The following is a 14623-nucleotide window of genomic DNA, read 5'->3' as shown; positions in this document are numbered from 1 at the left end:
GAAGTCTTATAATTCCTTCATTCTTAATGATGTAACAAACCACAATTCTGTGGTAAGACATCAATGACCATGTAAACATCAATCTTTCTGAAATTCAGTAGTACCAGTGTAATGGCTCTCTGCTCTGAAGCCCTGATGAACACTTTCCTGTGTAAAGTTAAATGCCTTAGTTGTTTCTTTGACCAGGTAGTCTTGCATGGATAGGGAATGCAATAATCATCAACACAATGAGCATTTGTAGATGTTGAAAAGTACATTTATCACCTATTAAACATGTCAGAGTGAAGGATTAGCTGGAAAGGCTAACATGGCAAAGATTTTTCCAAGAACGTATCTTTCTTTTGCACAGGACAAGATATGAACAGAAAATATGTTCTCACATGCTGGTGGGTGAATGTGACATACCAGGGTACAATCTAGACTAATGAGCAGCTGTGGCACCCTTTCTCTGCAATCTTGAGTGCCTTATGATGCCTTGCTAAAGGAGTTCCCACTTGGGGTGCTCACAGTCTTCCAGCACGTATGACACACCCCTGAGTGTCTATGTGCAACTGCAGCCTGCCAGCCACACTCTGAGTTACACTCTGGCTCTCGCCAGTCTTGGTTATACTTCAGGGTGACCCCAGCACACCCTCCGTCTTTAATAGAAATAATATGCATACAACTTGCCACCCCAAATGGAGTTTCCCAGACACTGGATTAGATAAAACAATAAAACAAGTTTATTAACTACAAAGAGAGAGATTTTAAGTGAGTACAAGTAATGAGGCATAAAAGTCAGAAATGTTTATAAGAAAAATAAAGATAAAACACAACTGGAACCTAACTTAACTAACTGTTAAATTCAAAGCAAAGTTTTCTCACCACATGCTTTCAGTAGTCTTATTGACCAAACTTCTTAGGTTAGGACCCCTCCCCCCAGTCCAACAGCTGCTTACTTTGTTCCTTCAGGTGCAATGACTCTATGGGTGTTAGTCCTTCCTTTTTAAAGTTTTAATCCCCCTCTTGAAAAATATTGCCACTGTTGAGCCCACTACAATTACAGCTTCCGGGGCTACTTCTGAATAGAAGATAGTCAACAAAAAGATCTGGAAGTTAATTGGTGATCACTTGAAGCAAGTTGTGGATGCTTCTGGTGCAAAGGCCTTATTAACATTGTAAATACAGTACCAGGTTTACAATGGCACCAGGCCCAAACTCAGAAGGGGCTCTGCCCCCCACTCTGCCTGTGCTCTGCCCCCTCCCTGCCTCACCCTCCGCTCACTTTTCTCCACTCCCTCCCCCTGTGCAAGTGGCAGGCAGGGCCTTGGGAGGAAGAGGCAGAGCAGGGATGGGGCATGGGCGGGGACGGGCACCACAAAAGGTTAATCCAGCCCTGTATAGGTAGTAAGGGTTTTACATCTACATCTACAGGAGCTAAACTAATGAATGGATTACTAGCAGAATGGAATATAGATCTGAGTTTTCAGTCTGAAGTTTCTTCAATCAGTTTTAAATGCAAAGTCTACAAAGTATACCTGAAACTATATGGACCATTGTATTTGCAGCTGAGGGAACACTTCACATGCTGAGATTATTCACAATAAAACTTTAAAACAAGTTTTCTTTTCAAATTCTGAAAGCCTCTAAGCTGATTTTATTCCATTTAATAAATCTGTATGGTAGCTTGCCAATGGGCTCACTTGCCTAATCAGCTAAACAGTAAAATTAACCAGGGATTGGAGGGTAAGGATGTGTTGCCAGTGGCCCTACATCTTGTTCTCAATTACGTTGCAGTTTCTGGCATCCTGGACATAGCTTGGACCTCTTGTTGAATTTCAACAGTTTTAGGCATAGAAGAGGTAGTTAGAGAGCAACAATTTTTTAAAATGGTTTCCTCTTATGAGAACTTCCTCAATTAGTGAGAAATAGAAGAAAAAGGTGAACAGTGAAGTTAGGGAGGGTACACACGTGTGTTTAATTTTAATTTGAGGTGGGAGCTAGAATGTGATCAGGAAATCTTACCAAGGTCCCAAGCTCAGTTAGAACTGTTTGATCTCGAAAGGCCATTTAGTGGCTTCCATTGTCACAAACCCCATTTAAAGCACTGTCTAAATATGGCTTTTCATTTACATTATCTTGCAGGCTGGCGTAAGGAAGCATTTGGTCCTGAATCAGAACCCACAGGAATTTAGCAAGTGGTATTTCTGTTTATAGTGAAATCTTTATTGTGCAATTTACATCTGGATATGCCATCATTTCTTAGTATTTAACTCTGTAACAGCTTGTCTAAAGTACAGATTTTGTTGTATAAATCAAGGAAGTAACAAAGTGGGGTAACTGAAGGAGGCATAGATTTCTGAATCAATACAAAATATGTTTCTGGTGGTAGTTGTTATTCTGAGCAGGTGGGTTATTGATTACAGTCATAATGGTGTCACTTTAGCTGCCATCAATAACTCACTACTTGTATTGTCACGCTGAATTAAAGAAGAGCTAGACTAAAAATTTGTGGAGTAGTTATACTAGCATGGCACGACCCAGCCTGCAGCACATGGAAGCTGAACATTGCCAGTTTGTCAGGATTCATATTTGACACTACACTTGGCATTATATTGATAAAATAAAGTTATATGATACTTATTCGAGGACAGAAAGAGATTACATCTTAAACTTACGGGAAAACTCTTACATCTATGGGTCTTGCCTACGGTAAAATTTTGCTTTTGAAACCTTAGGAGCATTTTGTGTTTATTATTTACATAGTTGCAAAACTGTCACCAAGCAAGTTTCATCATGGGCTTTAGCTTTTTTGCAAATTGGCATGAATAAAGCTTTCTTGCATCACACTTTTGCCTTAGAGCAGGACATCACTAAAAATAATTACACTAATAATTACAAAGGGTTCTTCTGTACAAGTTCTAAAGGGACACTGTCAAGTTACATTTTTTAAACTTCAATTTTCTACAAAAGCACCATTTAAACAGCCCATCATTAATTTTTTAATTTCTTCTAAAACATTTTTAGGGGTTTTTCTATATATTGGCTGATATTCAAAAAATTCTCTTGCAAGCCCCAGAACAGTAATACCAACAATGCTTGGGACTACTTTCCTCTTTGTTCATACTCCTGCCTAATGCCTCTCAACTTTCAGGTTCAGCTTTGCTGTTACTGGTAAATGCTCTCTTGCAGAAACATGTACATGAGTTCCCAGGTCAGTACATGAGTGATATTGTCATGCTAGTGCACATCACAAGAAGTTAAACCGTCAGTTAACGTGAAACTGACAAAGTGTTGTCCAATGCACAAAATAACCAAAAGGATTTTTTTTTAGAATCTTTTAGATTAATTAATCTTAGAGGTGGGCTTTACCTATAGCTACTAACAACTCAAGTGAACGTTTTTCAAGTGCAAACAGAAATCCACTTAAATGCCATCTTCAGACTGAGATTCTCAAATCCCAAATTATCCCACATTTTATTAACCATCTTTAGAACGAGGCTGCCAGGAGTTTGAGGTATTTTGGCATCTCCAACTCTTGCTACTAAAATGTGGTTTATAAAGGATTTCATTTTTGAATTTTAAAATACTAAAAAATAAGTTAATATGATCCTCTTATGTACATTCAGCTGTCTAACAAGTCAGCTAGTTACCTAGCAGCAGACCCAGCAATGGTGAGCATTGTTGCTTAATTAAACCACACAGTAGTAACATCTGTTACTCATAGGTAGGGCCCTATCAAATTCACGGTCCATTTTGGTCAAGGTCAAGGTCATAGGATTTTAAAAGTCATACATGTAATGATTTCAGATAATTAAATCTGAAATGTCACAGTGTTGTAACTGTAAGGGTCCTGACCAAAAAAGGAATTGTGGGGAGGTCGCAAGGCTATTGTAAGGGGGGGTTGCAGTACTGTTACCCTTACTTCTGTGCTGCTGCTGGCGGCAGTGCTGCCTTCAGAGCTGGGCAGCTGGAAAGTGGTGTCTGCGGCCAGGAGCCCAGCTCTGAAGGCCAAGTCACCGTCAGCAGCAGCGCAGAAGTAAGGATGGCATGATATAGTACTGCCACTCTTACTTCTGCACTACTGCTGGCACGGCGCTGCCTTCAAAGCTGGGTGCCCGGCTAACAGCCGCTGCTCTCTGGTCGCCCAGCTCTGAAGGCATCGCAGAAGTAAGGGTGGCAAAACTGTGACCCCCCCCCCCCCCAAAATAACCTTGTGTCCTCCCTTCAACACCTGTTTGGGTGAGGACCGCTAATTTGAGAAACACTGGTCTCCTCGTGAAATCTGTATAGTATAGAATAAAAGCACACAAACGACCAAATTTCACGGGGGGAGAGAGATATCACGGTGCGTGATGCGTTTTTCATTGCTGTGAATTTGGTAGGGCCCTACTCATAGGACTACTATACCTAGATGAGCCCTTCCATTCTTGTCCATAATCAGAATAATTCAATGCTCAAGGACTTAATTGCAAAAAATAAAGGTGACACTTTCTCATTGCATAACCCCCATTAAGCAGGAATTGTGTCTTGTAATGGAAAAAGCCCCATGGAGGAATTACACTGATATGCTTCCAAGTCATGTGCAGAAATTGTGCTGCCATAACAATTGATTAACAGACTATTAAATCCCTGGCTAGAGTGGCTTTGGTTTCACTAACTTGTTTAACACTGCAAAAAAAAAAAAAAAAAAAAAGAATTAAGCAAAGACATCATTACAGTGATAAGTGATGTATTTCCCCGACAAAGAAATATCTTCATTGGAGCTGAAAGAAGAGTACTTGTTTATATTTGAATGCGTATATCAAATCAGATTAATTTCTAGAACCTAAGAAACATCTACACTGTATCTGTTACCCACACTTAACCTGGGGCTGTTTTTTGCAAGGATAATCATTTATCTAGTTTATATATTTATAAAAAAAATCCCAGTTCAACTAACTTTGCTCCGGACTGATTTAATATACCTTTCTGAACTTGCAGTATTCCCAGAGGGTAACACATTTCCAATTAGACAGTTCAAAATGGAGCCAATTGGGAAGTCTCCCTAAATACATTTTTAAAGCATGGTCAAGATTTTAAACATTTCTAATACATTTTTCTATAGGTATTAATCTTGAATTTTTAGATTTTGTTTTAACAAATGTTCAGAGTTCTGAACACTGTCAAAACTACCAAGTGTGCACTTCTATTAGATCTCCAAAAGTGCACTTTGTAATGTAAACAAGCACACAAGACAACAATGTACAATGCTGTACCAAGTCTGTGGCCACCTAGGACCTTGTCATTATGCTGCATATCGCTGCCACTCAGAACTTTATGGCAACTACAGGGATTAATTTAGATCATCTTATTCCGAAAGCACAGGTCTAGTCACCTGGGCTAAAGGAGAATTTCCAACCCTATGCATGGAACAATTTTCCTGAGCTCATCCTTCAGATCTCTTCTCTCTCCACACTGAATTCCTTCACTGAATACTCTCCTCTGCTGAGGTAACTATAAGGGACTTGAAAAATATTCCTCAAACTTATTGCCAACAGTTTACAAATCATATTTAAACTATATATTAACCTACATTAAAAATGTAATGTAATAACCTTCCTCCCATGCCACTTGTCTTTAGATTGTAAGTGACCTTGGGACATGGACTGTACTCCCTTTTCTGTTTGGAAAGTACCTAGTGCATTTTCTGTGCCACCAGAAATAAGTTGGGAAAAAATCCATTCCTGAGCAACATAAAGTGCAAGATATAGAGTGAGGCCTTGATCCTGCAAAGTGTTCTGCCCAAGAGGACCCACGCCTGGTTGGAGCCCAAATGAATTCAATGGGACTGTTTAGGTGTAAGGATCCACCAATTAAGTAACTTAAAATGTATCTAACTGAGAATGAAGGTCTTGGAAGTCCATTGATAAGAGTGTCAATACATGAGGTTGTGGAATCTCCATCACTGGAGATTTTTAAGAGCAGGCTAGACAAACACTTGTCGGGGATGGTCTAGATACTACTTAGTCCTGCCATGAGTGCAGGGGACTGGACTATATGATCTCTTGAGGTCTCTTCCAGTCCTATGATTGCATGAGGAGGAAGAGACTTCTGCCCATACGCTCTTAAGACTAATAAATGCACAGTTCTAAAGGGGTGGAGGGGAGAGAGGAAATAAAATACTTGAGTTTTACCATAATTAAATAATGTTAAAGTTCCATGAGCCAAAATTGATCTAGTTGCTTTTCCCCCTTACACCAAGTTGCAATGTTCACTCTTGCAATGTAATTCTTCATCAGTGTTTTTCCCAACACACTAAATTCTTCAGTATTCTTAAATAAACCATAAGAAGCCACACAGTAAACCATTGTTCTGGAGGACGAATTGGTTAGTAAGGCTTCAGATTTCAAGCTTCCAAGGTCACATGACAGCAATAAGTATACAAATAAAAAATAAAGAATTAAATTGTGAAAGATATCTCAACACTGTCCTTTTAATCTTTAGCCAACTTGAAATGTCATGTAAGCACTGAACCAGCAAAGAGATGATACTGCTTAGATAGCAAAATCTCAATTTCTCACTGACCTACAAATCAGAAGCTAGTAGATCAGTGGTGCACTGGCATATTTCCACACTGTAGCACATGGAAACGTTGTAAAAGCTTCTGAAATAAAAAAGCATGTCCACAAGATGCAGGGAAACCATAATTAGAAAAAATGGTAGCAAAGGTACAGAAGATTTAAAACAGTATAGTCAAGTGCCTTATGGAATAAAGATCTTAAAATGTCTAAGGATGCTGTCATTTTGGTGAGACATAGCATAGTGCACATTTTCCAACTTCACAAAATGGTCTTCCAGTACAGTATAAAGTGGATAAATGAAAAAAGAGACGCACCATTTTCCCCATGTTTTCTTAATTAATCTTAATGCCTTGTAAAACTGCCACCAGGTAAATTGCACAGATAAAAGACAAAGGGATTAAGTAGTTTTCTGTTACAGACACCAAACACACAAATCAGTCACTTAAACCAAAAGACAGACCTCAGTGATGAGGTCTTTTTACCATTACACTTTTATCTTACCTGAGGATTACTGATTACAATGAATGCTGTACAAGATAAAGTATTATCATCACTAGCTATTAGACATTTTCGGGGGGGGGGGGGGGGAAGGGGAGGACAACTTTTCAAGAACATTTCTTTTAACCAACTGAAATATTGCCTCAATGCAATCAAATTATTCAGTGTTTTAAAATCATGGGATTTTGTGCCAGAGTCTTCATGGGCTGTAGCAATAGTCCCACTTTACATGTATCCAACGATTCTAGACTATTTTGTTACAACATAATTGCATCGTTTCCCTCTATTTTTAAGTGGACTAAGTGCCCATGGATAGTGCTATATTTACAATATTGGAAATTGAAATCTTCTAACCTCAAAACCAGTGCAGCAGCAGTGAAAACTTCCCACTAGTTGCCCCAAATCTAAAATGGAGGAACCATCTCTTAGGCCAAAACTCATTTATCTCCAATTTCTCCATGCTAATGCAGTCTATGGATCTCTGAGACTGCTATAAAGGTGAGCACGTGTGCACCAGAAAACAGAGTAAGACCGACTTCTCATTTCACTAGGCCATCAGAGAGGTGTTGCATGGTAATTACTTTTTAGTTATAAGCAAATCAAATCTAGTCAGAATTGATCCTGTGACCTAGAACCCTAACTTTGCTTTGTAAAATTACAAAAACAAACACAATCTGAGCCTCCAAATCCTTATTCAAGTTGTCTCACTGCAGGCCATAGCGACTGATTACTCAGGAACTACACTAGTTGGGTGAGTAATGCTTAGATGAGTGAGGGGTAGCTGCATTAGTAAAGGGATATTTAGAGAGATGCTGCACTACAAAGGTTTAGAATCACAACGGGTGTTGTTATGCTAAAGAAAGAAACTAAGTATTTTCTAGCCTAAACAAAAGTTTACACTTCTAAAAATGTAAACACTTAGGCAAACCTCTTCAAAAGTGTCCAGCAATTTTCACTGTGCAGTTTGGCACACATGGGGTCCTGATTTTCATAGGTGCTTGTCATCTGGCAACACTATTGACTTGAACTAGAATTGTGGACACTCAGCCCCTCAAGCCTTAGACAACTCAAGATGGAAAAATTGGAGTTTCCATTAATTTGGGGGCACTTGACTCTTTTGGAGTTCACTCTAAGAGGAGTAGGAGGTGATGAAGTCATAAGCCATACAATTTTCTGTATTCATCAAAGCAGATTACTTATGTAAATAAGAATCTAAACTTGAGAAAATATGTTCAAAGAGAGCACCCTGAATCCTTTTGAACATAATTTAAGACTACAATAATGAGTTTAAATGGATAAGTTGATAGGCCAAAATACACAACGTTTAGTGGTATGATAGCACCTTCAGTAGTTAGATTTATTTTCACAGGCTGACCACTATAGTATCAACAGTGATACACTCCCAGTAATGGCAAGTCTTACCAGAAGCTGTACTCAGTTGGTTCTTAGTAGGAGTAGGAATTCAGTGACTAGATTAAGAAAACTAAAGTGTCCTTTATAACAAATGAAAATAATTTAGGGGCCCTCATTCCTTTTTCCCATGGTTCCACATTCTCCTCTCCACCATTTCCACGCATATTTGTGGGTCAAAGTAGAAAACTTCAGTGAAATAATGGCAGTTAATGAATGTAACCAAGACTATAGGAAAGACACTTTGTCTCATGTCCTAACTAGGTCTATAAAGCAATGAAGGGTAATAGATGCTGTTCATTTAACATTAAATTATAAGCTATTTGTGCACACCAAAAGGCCACTTTGTGAAAATCTGATTGCCAAATGGCTGTCTGCCAGGCTTTCAAAAAATTGGAGCTTACTACATTTTGCTGCCTGTTCCTAAAACATTGCAGAGAAATAGATAACGAAAGGAATATGATTCATTTAAATATCCCAGTCTTATGAATATCACACAGATTCATCCCTGAGCTAGATCACAGAAGTTAGAACCCCAAAACCCTGAAGGGGTTTTGTGGCTTGTCTGGTTTTGGTTGTTGAGGAAGTGGAAAGGGCTAATAGAAAATGAAATGAATGTGCCTCAGACTTATTTTGACTTCTTTAAAATGGATGGGGAAAGACCTATTTTTAATAAGCAGGTCAAGTTCCACTGCTTTCCAAAGATAGCTGAGATAATGGTTCTGCTTATTGATAAGGCTATGAGTTGGTCACGGAGGTCACAGAGTCCGTGATTTTACATGACCTCCGCGACTTAAGTCCTGGGAGACAGGGCTCTAGCTGTCAGCCCCAAGTGGTGGGGCTCTGGCTTCCATGAGTTATTGTTTATTGCCCATGTCCTGTCCCTTACTTTGACTAAAATTACCCATGCCAAAATCTTAGCCTTACTTATCAATTACATGACATATGTAAACCATACCTAGTCTGGCATTTAATAGGAGAATACCTCAAGATATCTTTTTTCTTGTTTTTAATGTTATAGCAATATCATATTTCTATCTATTTGGGGGAGAAAATACAATATTTGTCTAGTTGCATGTGTCCTAAGTGTTTTGTGTTCGGAAGATAAAATTCTTTGATCACTGACTCTTCTGAACTGCAGGGAGATGTCAATTTAGAATAAAGACTAGGAGCTAGATTCTACTTTAAATGAGACTGGTGTAAACCCAGAATGATCACTGAATCCAATCTATACTAATATAACAGAATTTGGCCCTTGATCTCCTCTGTAGATGAGAGGGGCAGGAGTGCAATATTTGATTGGAACTTCTGCTTTGGAGATTACACTGATAGTTATTACTAAAGCAATCCACTGTATAACATGCTGTCATACTTCCCTTAAATTGGAAAGGGATAAGCTAAATGTAGTCTCACTCTTAGCTATAAAGGCATTTGTTTACAGCATTTGCGTCAATGATTTATACCCACATAATAAAATATTAAGAGCAGCAAATTATAAATCTGGTACTACAACAGTTCTGACAGGTTTTCTGATAGTATACAGTTTAACATGCAAATTTAAATCTACCAGAAACAATGCAGAAATAGTGTTTATTGCATTACATAAAATAAGATGTAGATGCTTTCATTTATATAACTGTAATATGCATATACATGAACTTCTAGGATAAAACGTCAGTCTTCATTATAGCTTGTACAAAATATAAAGTACAACTAAAATGAAGCATTCTACTCTCTGACAGTGCACTACTGACAAACTCTATATCCTGTCAATAATTCTGCATTTTGCTAACTTATTGGTCCTTTCAATAATAAAGAATTACTGAAATAAAATTCCACTGCAGGAATTTTGAATGAACAGATGAAAACCACAAGCAACGGGAAACAATTTTTCATCAGTTACCTCTAAATATCAGGTCAAATCTATGGTTAAATCCACTGCTTTAGTTATTTATGTTGAGAGGAACCATGTAATAATAATATCAAATCAGCAAAGGCAACTTTGTAGGGATAACAACCAATGTCAAATAAAACAAAGCCTAAGCATCATTAGACAAAACATGGGGATATAACTATACAGTCAAACTGTACTGATCCTCTCAACCTTGCCCACCAAATACATTCCCCTAGCCTGGCAGAGGAAAGAAACCCATTTGCCTAATGGGGCATATAATTTAAATATTTCAGACAACCATTTACAGAGATGTTGCTTAAAATAAATTTAACAACCATCCATCTAAATATCTTGCATTATTGGGATCATAATGTAGATCACAAGTTGTTTTCCTGTAGAAACTATGAATTATCCAGCCTTCCAATTTCTTCAGACATCATACATATGCAGTGCTAGTTTAATATAACAAATCCTAATTTGCTCCAAAGCAGACTCAATATGAAACTGCATTTTTTCCTTATTCCAGTTTCTTCTAACATTTTTTAGAGACAGTAAAATGTTAGGTTCCATTCCTCCACAATATAGAATGTTTGCAGTTTTGTAAGTAAGATATCTCTTTAAATCAATAGAAGCTGAAATAGGTGCAGACTGCAGCATTGCATCCAGAGGAAGATACAATCAGCCAATGTCAATATTCTGTCACTTGGGATCAGGAATTTTACCATAAAAAATCCTCCCTACATTAAGGAAAAAAATATGTATCCACCAATTTGTAGAGGTCATGCAGTCAATGTTTGAAAAAAATAAATAACATTGGAACATGAAGTGACATGACTTGTGCAAAATTCAGCTTAGTATTTTTTTTTTAAACATGTTAAGAACAAAAACTGGAGTTCACCATAATTAGGCACAAAAGTACATTATAAAAACTGAGAAATAAATGTTTTAGAAGAATCCATCTAATACAATACAATATAGGAAAAGAGATGGTCTCTGCCTTTTATATGCTTGGTCTGAACATTTTAAAGAGTTGCTCAAGTTTTGGAAACATTAGCTTATAACTATGCAAAGTAATACGGCAGAGAAAAATGCAAAGTAAAAATAATTCCTTTGGCTGGTAAGATTGTAAGAGGATTTAATCATTTCACAATTTAAAATAAAAAGGTTAGTTTTGCTTGTTCTTTGCTACAAAGCAAGAGGCTCATCTCCTATGCACGCCACAAATAACCTGAGCAATGACTTCCCTCTGTGACAAGAGTTGCCTATCATATTGCAGAATTAACACAGTATTGGTTTATTTACCGTTTACATGTGTGTGTGGTGGCTATTTGTAATTTTAGCCATTCACATAGATCAGCTCCTCGCTGTATATCACAGAACAAACAAATATGTATTATTTCAAGCCTGAACTGCAACCTTAAGCAAACAAAGCTAGTCTGCAACCCTGATGCAAAGTCATCCTAAATTCAGTTCACCCTACAAGATCTGTGATACAAGACTGTGATACAGTCCATTCACTCCCCCAAGCCCAATGATCTGCTCACCATCTCTTCTTCTATTTCTGTCCTCAGCTTATCTTCCTTGCCTCTTCTGGCTTCACAGGATCACAAGGAAGAGGGTGTACCAAAAAACAAACAAACAAACCCTCTTAAATAAAATACTCAGCAACTGATCGGCAGTAGATCAACCAAACCTCTTCCTCTCTCCCTTTTCATTTTCCAGAAACAGAAAATATCTCTAAGATCACCACTGCCTGCTACTCACTCATTCCCCGACCCCAGAGAAAACGCTGTAGGTGCATTCGATCTAAATTACATTTCCTTCCATCCCCCAACTCATAAATTCCTCTCCAGAGATCACAATGGGTACGTCGGATTCAGATTCAATTCCCTTCTTACCCACCAAGCCAATGTACTAGATGCATCCGACTCGGGCTGAATTTCCTCCCTCCCACCTCTAAATTCCTCCCTCTTCATTTACAAAGGGTATTCAAGAAAACCTCTTTATCGAAAGAAAGGGAGGAAAGAGAAGGAGTGTTTAACCCTTTTTTGCATTTACCTTTTTTGCTGCTTTTCTTTTTAAAAAACACAGTTAGGATTCCTTCTTTTTAAAAGACAAATAAACTTGCTGCCATTATCTTTCTATAGGGTCTTCCACTCCCACATCCAGGGTCTGGCGCTCTTCATCTCTCACGGAGAAACAACCTTCCTTATAGTCCTCCCCAAAAGTCTACTCCCCCCCCCCAAAAAAGAGGTTGAGGAATAATGTATTTTTAAAGGGTTTTGTGCACACACACCCCCTTAGGGCTTACATTTAAACAGTCAACTGTAAAGTTTGTATAACGCCTAATTTCCCCACGCCCTTTTAAAAAGACCTTCGATAAGATGCCCACCAGAGACGCAGTTGGATCTTGTAAGTTAGCGTGTACTGTTATTCATCCTTCCAACTCTATTACAGGGTGGGGGCGTTAATCCTTTCTTATCAATAAAACTTTGGTGGGGGGTAAAAATACTGAGTGATGGAAACAGGAATTCAGGTTTCCCCTCCCTCCTTTAAGGACAGCAAGGCTGGTTACTGTGTCTGTGCTGGGAGCAGAGGAGATAGGGGTGGAAAACAGCTGAATTGTGCTCCAAATCCAGAAAATGGTCCTGCCACTGCTGCTTCTTGCCCCCTAGTTCGCAGCTGTCCGTCTGCAGTCAGCAAACAAAACGACGCAGTCCTCGCTAGCCATGATTTTTTCCCATTGGGCATCTTTGTTTTGTTAAACCCAGCAACGACTATCTCATTGGTGAAGTTCCTCTAGTCTGGTCACTGGCTGCTAGCGCAGTTTGGCATTGGACAGCATGAGTGTCCGTCAAAGTGGAATTAACCTCCCGTAGGAGTGAGAGAGAAGTTCACTGGTCCCATTCCGTTTAGGAATACATTATGATTTAATGCTTTTAATTTGTTTAATCACTTGAAATACGATGGTGATTAACAAAAGATCAAAACAGAACATGGCATTAAAAATCCTTCTGAAACACCATAGATTTGCACTTTGCAGATTCTAAAGCACATGTAACAAACTGAAAAGGAAACATGACATCCAGACAGCAAGAACTTTTAGCCCCAAAGTCCAAGCAGCCAAACAAACAGGAGCCTGATCTTGCATTCAGATATCCCACATCTGCATTGATTTCAGTGAAAGACTTGAGTGCCAAGATATAGGATTGGGTTGTGCAAGGATTTATGGCACCAGCATAATACATAAACTCAGCATCACCAAGTCCAAGCATTCAAATATTTAGAGGGACCAAAAATCAGTCTTTTAAAAATTCATGATTTTTAAACAAATTTATGATTGTTTGCCCTTTTTTGTTAAGCCTTTACATTTCACTTATCGCATCTTCAGGCTTTTCCTCAGTCTGATACCCCCTGAAAATCAGGCCCTTTTTTCCTGTTGTCAAACTGAGCAACCCAAAATGGAGGTACCCAAAATCACTAATCACCTCTGAAAATCTCAGTCTTCTTGACAAAACCCTTGTGAGATACAACAGTGTAATTATAACTTTGCGGATGGGTAAACTCTGTAGTAAATAATAGGCCTGATTCTGTAGGAGCCCTCTGCCTGGAATTTCCCTTGGCTTCAGTAGGACTTATGTACATAGTGCTTGTAGGATCTAGCTAACCAAACCATCAGTGTCAAGTGACATATTCAGCAGAAGCCTCACAACAGCCTATAGGCCATGTCTTCTCTAAATCACAGTTGTGTGAAACATTTTCCCTCACATTCACAATTATGTAACCCTGTTGTGGCTATAATTTTCCATATAGGCAGTTACTGTAAAATTAGGAAAGTATAATGTATTCTTTTAGCTCTTTTAATGTAATGAAAGATCTAGAAATAATCAGAAAGAGCCAGTACCATGTGACCATTCCGTTCTGTAGACAACCAGCAAGTGCTTCACAGACCACCAGTGGCCTATGGACCCCTTCCTCAGAATCTCTACACTTCTTTCACTGAATGCACTCAAAACAAACACGTGATCAGTATCCACTTGAGAATGGACTATTGTAATTTGGTTAGTAATAGAAGCTACATGCAGTTCCTCAAAAGATGGAGGTTAACAAAGGACATAATAGCAACTAGGGCTTTTGAGGGAGAAAAGAAAATACTATAGGCACAGGAAGTAGAAGCAGGGGATTAAATGGGCAATAGCCCCACTAAATCTAGTAGGTTGAACAGATGTCCTGATTTTATAGAGACAGTCCCGATTTTGGGGTCTTTTTCTTATATATG

General features: G+C 38.5%; 1 protein-coding gene across 1 annotated transcript in view; it reads right to left on the bottom strand.

Annotated features, from left to right (window-relative positions):
- The window catches only part of ARVCF (ARVCF delta catenin family member), a 428382-nt gene extending 416137 nt beyond the window's left edge, over positions 1-12245 (bottom strand). Inside the window, exon 1 of the mRNA XM_034791689.1 lies at positions 11889-12245. The gene's annotated coding sequence lies outside the window, so the exon portion shown is untranslated. The remainder of the gene's footprint in view (positions 1-11888) is intronic.
- Positions 12246-14623: the final 2378 nt, after the last annotated feature.

This window comes from Trachemys scripta, chromosome 15, assembly GCF_013100865.1.
Source record: "Trachemys scripta elegans isolate TJP31775 chromosome 15, CAS_Tse_1.0, whole genome shotgun sequence".
NCBI classification, from domain to species: domain Eukaryota; kingdom Metazoa; phylum Chordata; order Testudines; family Emydidae; genus Trachemys; species Trachemys scripta.
The sequence above is the reverse complement of the archived record's forward strand: the minus strand, read 5'-3'. Positions and strand labels throughout refer to the sequence as shown.